The sequence below is a fragment of the Panicum virgatum genome, chromosome 8K (assembly GCF_016808335.1).
Source record: "Panicum virgatum strain AP13 chromosome 8K, P.virgatum_v5, whole genome shotgun sequence".
In the NCBI taxonomy this organism is placed as follows: domain Eukaryota; kingdom Viridiplantae; phylum Streptophyta; class Magnoliopsida; order Poales; family Poaceae; genus Panicum; species Panicum virgatum.
Window position 1 is genome coordinate 41,076,913 of NC_053143.1, and position 12,382 is coordinate 41,089,294.

The following is a 12,382-nucleotide window of genomic DNA, read 5'->3' on the forward strand; positions in this document are numbered from 1 at the left end:
CGCAGCAAGCAGCAGCACTTCAGCGGCATGCGGCGGCGGCAGCAGCAGCAGCAAGCAGCGGCACGCAACGGCAGCAGCAAGTAGCAGCGCAAAGCAGCAGCCGCAAGCAACGGCGCGCGGTGGCAGTAGCACGCTCCTGTAGTAGCTGCGCCGCGGCCGCAGCAGCACGCGCCCGCAGCAGCAGCGCGCAGCTCGCCGCGCGCGGTGGGCAGCCGGACATGCGGGCTAGGGCGGCGGCGGCGCAGGGTGATGAAGGGACAGGAGGAAGAAAAATTAGGGTTGATAGATCCAACGATTGAGATGGTTTGCACGAATCTCAAATACTGGAAGGTGGGTAAAGAAAAATCTCGTGAAAAATATATAGGATTGGCGATGCAAGGGCGAGGCAGTGGGCGGCAGTTTTGGGCCACGTGAAAGGCCGGAGCGGCCCAGGCCCAGGTTGCCTGTCTTTTGCCTGTTTTTTAGTAGGTCTTTTTCCTGTTATAATAGATATAAGTAGCTAATCTTTTATTCCCGAATCACTGACTGTTTTGTTTATTAACAGGATGGTCTTGCGTTCGGGAACCAATAGGGATGGTGCCAGTGGTTCAGATGCTAACAACAATGATGTCCCCTTTCCCAACCCTCACATTCACCCTACCCTCGCGGATGCCCTCGCTCAACAAACTCGACTTATGACGCACATAGTCAATTAAATGGGTAATGCCAATAATCAAGGTCCAAGGGCCGAGCCTCAAGTGAATAGGTTTAGGGATTTATTTCGCACCAACCGGCGCCATCTTTCGTGGTTCCAAGGATCCTCTTGATGTGGATTTTTGACTCAATGTTATTGAAGAGAAACTTGGTCTTATTGAATGTGAGCCACATGAGAAGGTTCTCTTTGCCGCTCATCAACTTCAGGACGCCCCTGGAACTTGGTGGCGGAATTTCAAGGCTTCTCATCCCGCAAACTACCGTTTCACATAGGAGGAGTTCCGGACAGCTTTTTGCTCCTTCCTTATTGTCGTGGTGTGGCAAACCACAGCCGGGTGGCGGAAGGCATCTGCCTAAGCCCAGAGGGTGAGTACTCGGGGGTTAGCTAGTGACTAGTTCAATCTCGCTCTAGAACACGATGAACACAGCAGGATTAGAGTGGTTCGGGCCGCCGGAGCGTAATACCCTACGTCCACTGTGTGTTGTATTGCCTTGTCTCGAGAGAGTCTGCGAGAGCTTGTGTGTCGTCTGTCCTCGTGTACAGCGAGCGCCTCCTTTTTATATCTCAAGGGGACGCTTACATGGCCGTTGGGACCCCGACAGGTGGGCCCAACGATGTAGTACAAGATAACATACTGTTCATAATTATGGCGTCGCAGGCGAAGGAGATCTCTCTCCTGGATTCCATTATCTGCTCCTGGAGTTACCCGTTCAGCATGTCCAGGCGCTGTCTTGTCGGAACGGCGCCAGGCGTAGCTAGCGGCGTTGCCTGCCACATAGCTGAACGGGCTGCGTAGCTTGCGGCGTAGGCGGCATGATGGAAAAGTGTCGTGCCGTCGTATCCAATTAATGCGGCAGATGGGCTCTGCGCGGGTGCGGCACAGGCGGCTGCACTGTGTACCTTGGTAATACGCGGTGCACAGTGAGTCCTGACAAAGGCTGTCCCGCGTGCCGCGGCAACAGAGCACGCCTCAACCATCCGCATTAAATGCGGTGGGTGGTCGAGCCTTCCAGCGGAAGACTCGCGCACGAGCCCGCGCCCGTGCCTCCGGGACACGTGGCGGCTCCGGACCCCCCGGCAGTATGTTGGTTCTTCCGCGTGGGAGGTCCGGATGGACGCGGGAGGTCCCGGACCCCTATGGGAGGTCCGCGGCCTTGGCGACAAGCTTCAGAGCTTCCCTTCCTCTGGGACACGTGGCGTCTCCGGACCCGCCCCCAAGCGGGAAGCGGGTCCGGGGTCGTTGGCCCAAGGAGGTAAGGGCATGTCCCATGGGGCCCGGCTGTTCCGTCCTTTGGGCGCAGTTACGGATAACTACGCGGGTCTTGCCTTGCCGCAGTAAGAGTGGGTATCCCTGCTACAGGGTACCGACAGTGGCCCCCGGGCCCACTTTGGGGGAGGTACGAACCCGCAGGTGGGGCCACTACTGCGATTTGGCTCTGCATAGCTTGAAGCTTCTTACTGCAGGGGTCTTGACCGGCTTTGACCATCCATCGGGTTGTTTGCTGCCTCATCACATCGCAACGGCTTACTGATTCAGGGTCCCCACGCACAGTGGTTCACCTAGTCACGCGCGCGACGCTCGGCATTGTTGCGGCCGGAGTAAACGGAACATTTACCACCGAAGCAGTTCCCGAAAAGCTCGGCCACGCCAGCGCTTAGTACGCGCACGTCAGCTTAGCTTCCGCCTCGCTTCGCGCGCGGGCGACGGTTCAGATCCCGCCTTTTCACACCTTTGCTGGTTACCCGCTCTCCCTGATAGGTGGGTCTGGGCCCCCTTGTCATGGACTGGGCGGTTAACACCAGGTGCGGGCATCGCTTGGGTTCCAGCGACGGTTCCGGGGCGCGCCGGTTGAGTCAGGCTTTATAATGGGGCGAACCGCATACCGCGGTTACTTTCCCGCATTCGCCTTCTTCCTTCCAACCTTTGCGCCCCTTTGCCTTCGAGCTTCCTTGCCCCTTGCTCCCCCGCACAGATTTCTCCCCACCTCCACAGAGAAATGGCATCCCTTGCTCATCCCCGCCGTTTCCAGTTCAAGGAGGAGCTGAGCACGGTGCGCCGCCTGCTTGGATGGAGTGCCCAGGAGACTGCTTGGGGGATTCGAGCAGGCTCGGTTCCCCTTGGCAACCTCCGCGCCGGGGAGTTTGTGCTATTCACCTCGCACATTTCCACCGGCGTGGGGCTGCCGATCTCTTCGTTCCTGCTGTTGCTGCTGGAAGACTTCGGCCTCCAATTTCAGCACCTGACGCCCCACTCCCTCCTCCTGACGTCCATCTTCGTGCATTTGTGCGAGATGTTCGTGGGAGTGCGGCCCTGCGTCATCCTCTTCCGCTACTTCTTCATACTGGTGAAGTCCGGGAGGGCGAAGGACGAGGTGGGGGTGTATTATTTCCAGACAAGGAGCGACCTGCCGACGCCTTACATTCCCGGCCTTACTGGCGGGAAGTGGGAGGAGTGGCGCAAGGATTGGGTGATCGCCACCACCGAAGCCAACGAGCGCCTCGCCTTGCCAACCGAGGGACCCGCCACCGACCGAGCATCCTGGAGGGCCAAGCCGTCCCTGCAGCCGGAATTCGACTCCGTGCTGGGCAAGATCAGGTCGCTGGCGGAGAGCGGCCTCACCTCGTGGCACGTGCTCGGAGATTTCTTGAAGCGCCGGATCGCCCCCCTGAAGCAGCGGCCGCGCCCTGCTTGGAGCTTCACCGGCCTCAACGACTGCAGCAGGACCCACCGCTGCGAGGAGAGCGACCTAACCCAGGAAGCCTTGGAGGTCCTGGTGCGGGCGGTGACGGGGGACGCCATCATCCCGGAGAACTTGATCCTTCCCCAGGGTGTTGTTCCCCTCTGCGAGGACTCTGCTAGGATGGCGGTGCTGGCTACCCTGCCAACTCTTGACGACGGGGGGCTGGCCCCACGCCAGACCGGAGGCGACCCGAACTGTGGGCTCCGGATCCCTGGGGCGTCCGGGGATCAAGCTACACCGAGCACCGTGGGGGCCGGGCCCACTATGAAGGGCAAGCAGGCCGTAACCAGTAGCGCCGCCACAGTCGGTCCCAGCCAGGTACGGAGCTGCTCCGGTGCGTCGTCGGGGGATGCGAGCCGGCGCAAGTTGCAGCGGGGCGACGGGACCCTAGTTGGGAAGCCCGCCGCGAAGCGCCAGAGGACCGCTGAGGGCGCGGGCCAGGGCAGCTCCCAGCCCACCGGCCCTCGCGGGTCCTCCGGGGCGACCGCGCCACCACCGTCACCGCTAGAGACAGCTCCCTCCGGCAGCAGCAGCGGCGGCAGCCACGGGAGCAGCAGCAACAACAACAACAGGAGCAGCAGCAGCAGGTCCTGTCCCGGGTTGCGCCTCTGTCGCCACCACGAGAACAGTGGCAGCAACAGAAGCAGTCGTCGGGCCTCCGTGGTCGTTGGATACCCAGCGCTCCTGGGTTAGTGCCATTCTGCTTACTCCACTTGTTCTGGGTGCTCTGTTCTTTACTGAAGGCTTCTCCTCTTTGTTGCCAGGGCTCCTCGCCCCAGCAGTTCTTCCACCAACGCCGGCTCGTCGACTGGTGCCCAGGCAACCAGGGCCTTGGCGGCGACAGCGGGAGCGACGGCGGGCGGGGGAACCTCGGGTGCAGCGACCTCTGCTAGCCCAGATGTGCCCGATGCGGCGGTGACGGCCGCGCCAACATCAGGCTCAGCAGCGCCCGACTCTGCGGCGGACGCAGCGGTGGACGCGGCGACGGCGGAGGCGGCGGTGCTGGGCGCCGCCGCACCCGACGCAGCGGCGGCGGAGGCGGAGGCGCCGGTGCTGGGCGTCGCCGCACCCGACGCAGCGGCGGCGGAGGCGGAGGCGCCGGTGCTGGGCGCCGCCGCACCCGACGCAGCGGCGGCAGAGGCGGAGGCGCCGGTGCTGTGCGCCGCCGCACCTGACGCAGCGGCGGCGGAGGCGCCGGTGCTGTTTGCAACCGCACCCGACGCAGGGGCGGCGGAGGCGCCGGTGCTGGGCGCAGCCGCACCCGACGCAGTGGCGGCGGAGGCGCCGGTGCTTGGCGCAGCCGCACCCAACGCAGGGGCGGTGGAGGCGCCGGTGCTGGGCACAGCCGCACCCGACGCAGCGGCGGTGGAGGCGCCGGTGCTGGGGGCAGCCGCACCCGACGCAGGAGCGGCGAGCGCGACGGCGACAAGCGCTGCAGCGGAGAGCACGACGACCACTGAGGTCCCGATGCCTGTGCCGGAAGCTCCCACCTCCAGCTCCAATCCTGTAGCAGATGAGGAGTTGGAGGTGGTCTTTGGCAGGCAGCTCCTGCAGGGTCCCACGGAGGAGGAAGCGACTCCGCTCCCCCGGGTACTGGTCCAGGTCTGGGAGTCGATAATGGAGGCAACCTCCTCCGCCGAGGTGGCCTTCCGGCGGGAGTGGGCTGCCCTGGAGAGTGAACGCCAGCGCCTCTCCGACTGGCACACCTGCCTGGAGGCGCAGACAAAAACTGAAGCCTCCCATGCTGCGGAAGCTCGGTCCAAACTCAAGGCCGACCAGGAGGCCTATCGGGTCAACCTTCGGAAGGTGTTTGACCGGGAGTTCGCAGTATCGAACCGGGAGAAAACCGTGGCGCAGCGGGAGGAGACCTTTGCCCTAGAGGTTGTCAGCTTCGCGGCTCAGCGGTCCGAACTCGAGACTCACCTCGCGGCCCAGCTGTCCGAGCTGGAGGCTCGCAGCCAGGGTCTCGAGGTCCGGAGGCAGGAGCTCGACACTCTCTCTGCGACTCTGCAGGGATGGCTCGAGCAACTGCAGGAGAAAGCCAGCAAGCTGGCTGTTGCCGAGGCGAAGCTGGAGGAGGACCGGAAGTCCCTCGATAGGCGGGAGTCCCATGCTGCCAACATGGAGAAGAAACTTGGGCGCCAGCGGGACTCCCTCAAGAAGCAGAAGGAGTGGGCGGAGAAGAGGAAGGCCGAGCTCGAGGAGAGGTCCCGTGAGATGGAGGTGGCCAAGGCGGCTCTGGACACCCGGGTGCAGGAGGCAGTCCAGGAGGCGGTCCGGAAGCTCCAGGAGGACCAACGCGCGGGGGCCCAGCGAATCGCTGACTGGGCGTCCGAAGCGAGCTCAGCACTGGTGCCGCTTGGACTGAGCCCAATCCAAGTGGCGGAGCCGCCAGCTTCGATAGCTGACGCCCTCCCAGTGCTGAACTCCGCCTCGGATAGGCTCCGGCATCTGGAGCCGGTCCTTGCTGGCCTGCTTGAAGCCGAGGGCCGCGAGCTGATCCGGATGCTGGCGGAGCACATCCTGACCTGCCTCCGGAGCCACGACCCGGCCATCTCACTGATGCCCATGGTCGACGGTCCTGTAGCGGAGACGGAGGCCGCCGCTCGGGACAGCGTGCGGGAGGTCGTCGACTTCATCGCCGCCTACTTCAAGCGGGAGCCTGCAGAGCCTTGAGCTGGGCATTGTACCTTTGTATCTTTTGCGTTATGTAACAAACATTGTACTAGTTGAAATTTTGGAATAGAAGAAAACTTCAACTTAGCTTTTTGTCAATTGCTGGTTTGCGGTATACAGCACCCCGGCGCCCTGGCCCCCTGGTGGATAGGTTCAGGTGTCTGGACCTATCTGCCACTCGAGCCGTAGAAGACACTCCGGACCCCCGTATGAGGTTGGGCAAGCGTCCTTGGGCATAGGTGTAGCATAGTTTGCAAGCTGAGCGATCGTGATATTCTCTTCCCTGTGTAGCAGAAAGAACTACAGACAGAAGAATCAAACTCGCTTGTATGAAAGCAATGATACTGCAACTTAGCTGTTTGATGCATGCAGGATCGATCTGGTTTGTGGCTCAAAGCAAACGCCCCGGGCCCCCTGGGAGATAGACTCAGTTGCTTTGAGTCTGTCTTCCATCGAGACTGGACCTCGATCTGCATGAAATCTTAAAGCGGATGCCGGGACCCCCTGGTAGGTAGGCTTAATGGTTTGAGGCTGGCTACCACCCGTCAAGGCTTAACCTGTGTACCACTTCAAAGTTACAGCTTAGTAGCAGGCCCGTGGGACCTATCCTGGACCGGCCCCCAGGCTAGTACAAGGTCCGGAGCTCTAGATGCACAGGTCCAGGCAGTTCAGTGCTTGTTACAGAGTGGTGGAGTGTGTAGGCTTAGGGTGCAGAACTAGGCTAAGGCGCTACACAGGGCTCCGGTCCACTCCAGGAAACAACACAATCTTTCCGGACCTGGCTCCAACGCCCCAGACCCTTCGTAGCAGTGGGTGAGGTCACTCTGCCGCAGCCAATCCTTTGAGATTTGGAGCTGGACCTGCCGTATAGGACTTAGGAAGCCAATTCTTGAGCTAGAATAAGGTCCGAGCCCCTAATTACCCGGCTCCAGGTACTAGAGCACTTGTTACAGGGCGGTGGAGTGTGTAGGCTTTGGGTACGGAACCGGCTGAGCGACTACACAGTACTCCGGACCACCCCAAGAAACAAGCACCCCCTCTCCAGAGCAGGTCCCTAGGGGCCCGGACCCCTCTCTAACAGCAAGAGGGTCTGGATCAGTACGGCAGTCCAGTAACTCAATACAGATCTTAGTTGTAGCGACAGAGTGGAAATCCGCGCGGGGGTTAGAAAAAGGTCTCGAGAATCAGAATGCGAAATTAAATTTTGACTCAAAGACAGAACTGGGAAAATCTTTCCTTTGCAACTTGATGTACATGGCTTGCACGATGGATGCCAGAGGCCGGGTTTACGAGGTCGGACCTCTACCGCTCTGAGCCGCGCGTTAGCCGACGGTGCGATGGATGCCAGAGGTCGGGTTTACGAGGGTGGAACCCAACCGCTCTAGGCCGCACGCTAACTCTATCTTATTACAAAGGAAAAGTTTATTTCCCTGCTCTGCCTAGGTGTAAAACTTATGCAGATGCTCTATGTTCCATGGGTTGGGCAGCGGCACTCCATCTTCTGTGGCGAGGCGAACGCATCCGGGCCGGCATACCTTTGTGACCTTGAAGGGCCCCTCCCAGCTGGGGGAGAGTTTGTGGAGCCCCGCTCGGTTCAGGATCCATCTGAGGACGAGGTCGCCAGCCCGGAGCTCCCTACTATGCATGAACCGTTGATGATAGCGCCGGAGCGCCTGGTTGTAGCGTGCATTTCGGATTGCTACTCGCCACCTTCGCTCGTCAACGAAGTCCACGTTGTCACGCCGCAGCTGCTCCTACATGGACTCGTTAAAAGCCTAGACCTGTGGCGAGCCTAGGTGAATTTCTGGGGGAAGCCATGCTTCAGCCCCGTAGACCAGGAAGAATGGAGTCTCCCCGGTGGCTCGGTTGGGTGTCGTCCGGTTGCCCCATAGTACGCACGGAAGCTCGTCAACCCATTTGGCACCATGCTTCTTCAAGCAGTTGTAGGTGCGGGTCTTGAGTCCCCTGAGGATCTCTGCATTCGCTCTCTCAACCTGCCCATTGCTGCGGGGATGTGCTACGGACGCAAAGCATAGCTGGATGCCGATGTCCTCGCAGTACTCTTGGAAGAGTCTGCTTTTGAATTGGGTCCCGTTGTCCGCGATGATGCGGTTTGGGACGCCAAATCTACACACAATGGACTTGAGGAATGCGACTGCTGACTTTTTACTGATATTCACCAGAGGGGTAACCTCCGGCCACTTCGTGAACTTGTCGATGGAGACGTAGAGGAACCGGTACCCACCGACGGCCCGGGGGAAAGGCCCCGGGATATCCACACCCCACACGGCAAATGGCCATGAGGGCGGAATCATTTGCAGAGCTTGAGCCGGTGTGTGTATTTGCTTTGCATGGAACTGGCATGCTTTGCAGGACTTTACCAGCTCAGCCGCATCCTGGAGTGTTGTTGGCCAGTAGAAACCATGCCGAAAGGCCTTGCCAACAAGCGTGCGAGATGAGGAATGACTTCCACACTCACCTCCATGGATCTCCGTGAGCAACTCGCGGCCCTCTTCCTGGGAAATGCACCGCATGAGGACACCATTGGTGCCACGGCGGTAGAGATCCCCTTCTACCACCGCGTAGCGTTTAGCCAATCGGGCTATGCGCTCAGCGGACACATCGTCATCAGGGAGGATGTTATCTTTCAGGTAGCCCCGGATCTCGGAGATCCATGCATCGGGGCTTCCCTGAGCAGGTGGGGGTGGCTCTATGAGGTCTCCAGGATCCTCAACAGAGCACACAGCCCAGGTCGGGCACCATGGGTGGAATGCTGCCGGGACCGCTAGCTTCGAGGTGCTAGCTTGATCTCCTTCACCCAGTTCGGCAGGCTGGGTGGTAGGTCTCAGCAGCCGTCTTTCGAAGACGCCCTCGGGCACGGATGCCAGGTAGATGCTCTCGCGGAGAGATCATCTACTGCTGAGTTCAGTTCGCGGGGAACATGTTGCAGTTCCAAGGCGTCGAAGTCCTTCTCGAGCTTCCTCACGTGGATGAGGTATGCCGCGAGCTGGGGATTGTTGGAGCCGCAATCCCCTCGGACCTGCTTGATGATTAGCTGAGAATCCCCCTTCACCAGAAGCTGCCGGACCCCCAGAGAGAGGGCTTGTGTCAGGCCAAAGATCAGGGCTTTGTATTCCGCCAGTTTGGGTCGATGAGGACCACACCAGCTCCGGCCCACTTCTCGCGGGCGGACCCGTCGAAGAAGAGTGTCCAGTGGGGCTCGGTGAAGACTGGTGTCCTGATTTCCGGCTCTGGGGGTCCAGCGTTGAAGTCCGGGCCCCCAGAATTGCTTGGTGAAGTCTGGTTCTTCCTATTTCTCCTCCAGGTTCCCCGCGATGCGGGTGGTCCTGGTGGAGTCAGCTCCGATCTACACCGTTTTCACGGGAACATCGTCCAGATCAGACGGCTGAACCCTAGGTACCTTTGCAGGCGCCCTGGGTTGCGAGGGGGATGGGTCCTCCTCGGAACGTGCAGCCTCTGCCGCCAGAGCATGCAGTCTCTCAACTGCAACGACGGCAGCGGTGCGGTCGCCCTGCACGGTGAGGACACCGGCAGGGGAAGGCATCTTCAAGACCAAATACCCGTAATGAGCAATGGCCATGAAGCGGTAGAGTGTCGGCCGGCCAATGATGGCGTTGAACGGGAGGTTCACCTCCACAACATCGAACAGAACGCTCTCTGTGTGGAAGTTCTCCTCGGTCCCGAACGTGACCGGCAGTGTGATGCTCCCCAGAGGGAACACCGGATGTGGGCCCACTCCGGAGAAAGGGCGAGAGGGAGTCAGCTTGGACTTCGGGATCTGCAGCTGCTTGAACGCTGCATAGCTGATGACGTTGAGGCCTGCCCCACCGTCGATCAATACGTGATAGAGTCTGACATTGGATATGACAGGAGCGGTGACTAGAGGTAGTACACCAGCCCCGGCCATATTCTCCGGGCAGTCGGATGGCCCGAAGGAGATGGTGGTGTTCATCCACCTCTGATGCGGCGGCGCCTTCGGGACCCCCGGCTTCGCCGAAAGGACTTCTCGGTGAAGGGTCTTCACGTCCCGCCGGGAGACTAGCTCCCAGCTTCTGTCGTACATTATGTACAGCTTCTTGCGGCGGTCGCCATTGTCGGAGTCGGAGTCGTCGTCGTGGTACATGTTGGCGCTCCTTAAGTACCCCTTTTATCCCCTGTTTATCCTTGATAATGGCATGAATTTAATATCAAAATCACTAACCGTCCTAACCCCGGCCTAATTATTGGTCATTTTCACGTTTGCACATATATTTTGGAGGAACTTCGTTTTTGCAGGTTTTTGGCCTATTTTAGAGCATGAAATGACGAGGCCCGTGATCGAGCGCTAACACGGAGAAAGACGAAGGCCAAAGCCAAAAGGGAGGACCAAAGCCCATGTTGATTCGAAGCCCATTCATGCACATCCATCCTCCAAGAGAGCCCAAAGGACCGAGCCCACGAAGATGAGATCAAGATACTTCGGGATTAAGCAAAGCAAATGAAGAATTAAGGAAGGATTCCCTATCCTATCCTTTCCTCGAAGATATCTCCAAGATAACAACGTCCAAAGGGGTGCAATCGTGAAGGACAGAAACTCTAGAAGATGCAAGGAGTCTACACGCAAAAGATGAGACCGAGGCGAGCCTGAAAAGGGGTAGGCCGGTCGGCCTAGGCCCATGGGGCCGGCCGGCCCAGCCCTTTTCTGAGGCGGTTCGGCCTCCCCTTCGACCGGTGGCTTCCTCGGCTTATAAATAGCTCGCACCTTATTCAACTCGTAGATGGAATCCACCCAGAACTCGTAGATCTATTCATGGTGATTAGTCTATATCTTGCGGATACGTTGAGGTAGCATATTTTAGCTAGTGGTTGATTACCCTGGTGTGGTGACAGCATGGCGGAGGGAAAAATTCTAGCGACGACATGATGTGGAATAGGATCGATGGCGAGTACCATGGGAGTCTGGGGTAAAGCTTTGGGAAACTTTAGGCGTCGACACGCACCTCGCACCGGCGACCTTGGGAAAGTAGGCTGCTTGCGAGCTGCCTTTCTGAGAGATGATTTCGTGTACCTTTAGTTGAGATGCAATCTATGCTTTGATCACCTTTTTCACTTGAACTGTACCTAGAGACGATAGGCCCTAGCTCCTTGGTTGTGTTATCTCATCTACGGTTGTGGGTGTGATGAACACTTATGCTTCATTTATATGTATCAAGTGTTCAGTTTATATGCAATCTTCGCTTCATGTTTAGGATACGTTCGATAGATTAGATGGTAAACCCTAGTCGGTTCGCTTCCGATCCACGGATTGATAAACCTTGGGGGAGTACTCTAAGGGAAAAGCTACCACGATCCGTGCGCTTGCGGTACGTAAATTGGCGCTCTAAGGAGCGTCAACAAGCTTTTCTGGCACCGTTGCCGGGGATCGGCAACTCGAACCCTAGGGTGATCTATCTAGTTTTTTGGACTAACCCTAATTTTTATTATTGCATATACCCTTGTTTTCTTGTTTGTGTCCTTGAAAGCAGGTGGAAAAAGTTAGACACCAAACTTGGACTTCGAGAAGTCCATAATCCACTTCGACAAATTTCAACAATCGGCAACTAGATGATCGAGGAGCCTCGACATGGAACATCGACAATGTCCACATCGACATGACGGCAACAACATCAAGATTCGCTCTTTAGTGGTAGGTGCTAACTTTTGTTAGTGGCCCAGCATCCGCTATCGAGTCCCCACTCCTCAAAGCAAAAGATGATAAATAAGGTATGCCGCCGTGTCAATTAATTTTAAAGACTGATGTTTTTGGGAAGAATAGTTTGTTCAAGCAATAGGTATGAAGCATGCCCGCGAAAGAAAATCGTGCAATCATCATCATCTATGAAGTGTTACTGTTGTGATGAGTTTTTCGTCCAAGATCAGAGAAGTACCATGAGCAAATAATAGATTATTTTGAAGCTCCATCAAGTCTTCTTTCCAATGGATCAAGAAACATCAACTTTGGAGATCGGTGTGAAGAGTTATGGTAAAATCTTTCAACGCTGCGCGTTCTGAAATCCCTCTGGACAGATTGCAGCGCCGTAATAAAACGAGCATAACTTCTTTATCCGGAGTCTAATTGGGGTGAATAACCACTTGTTGGAAAGATAATTTGATGCACCTTGCAATGGAGGAGAAGTTTGGTACATGTTCTGCACTGGATGAAGGGGAATTCAACGAGGAAAGAGGCAGTAGCAACCGACGAAGAAGGTGATGATGATGTCAAAGGATGATT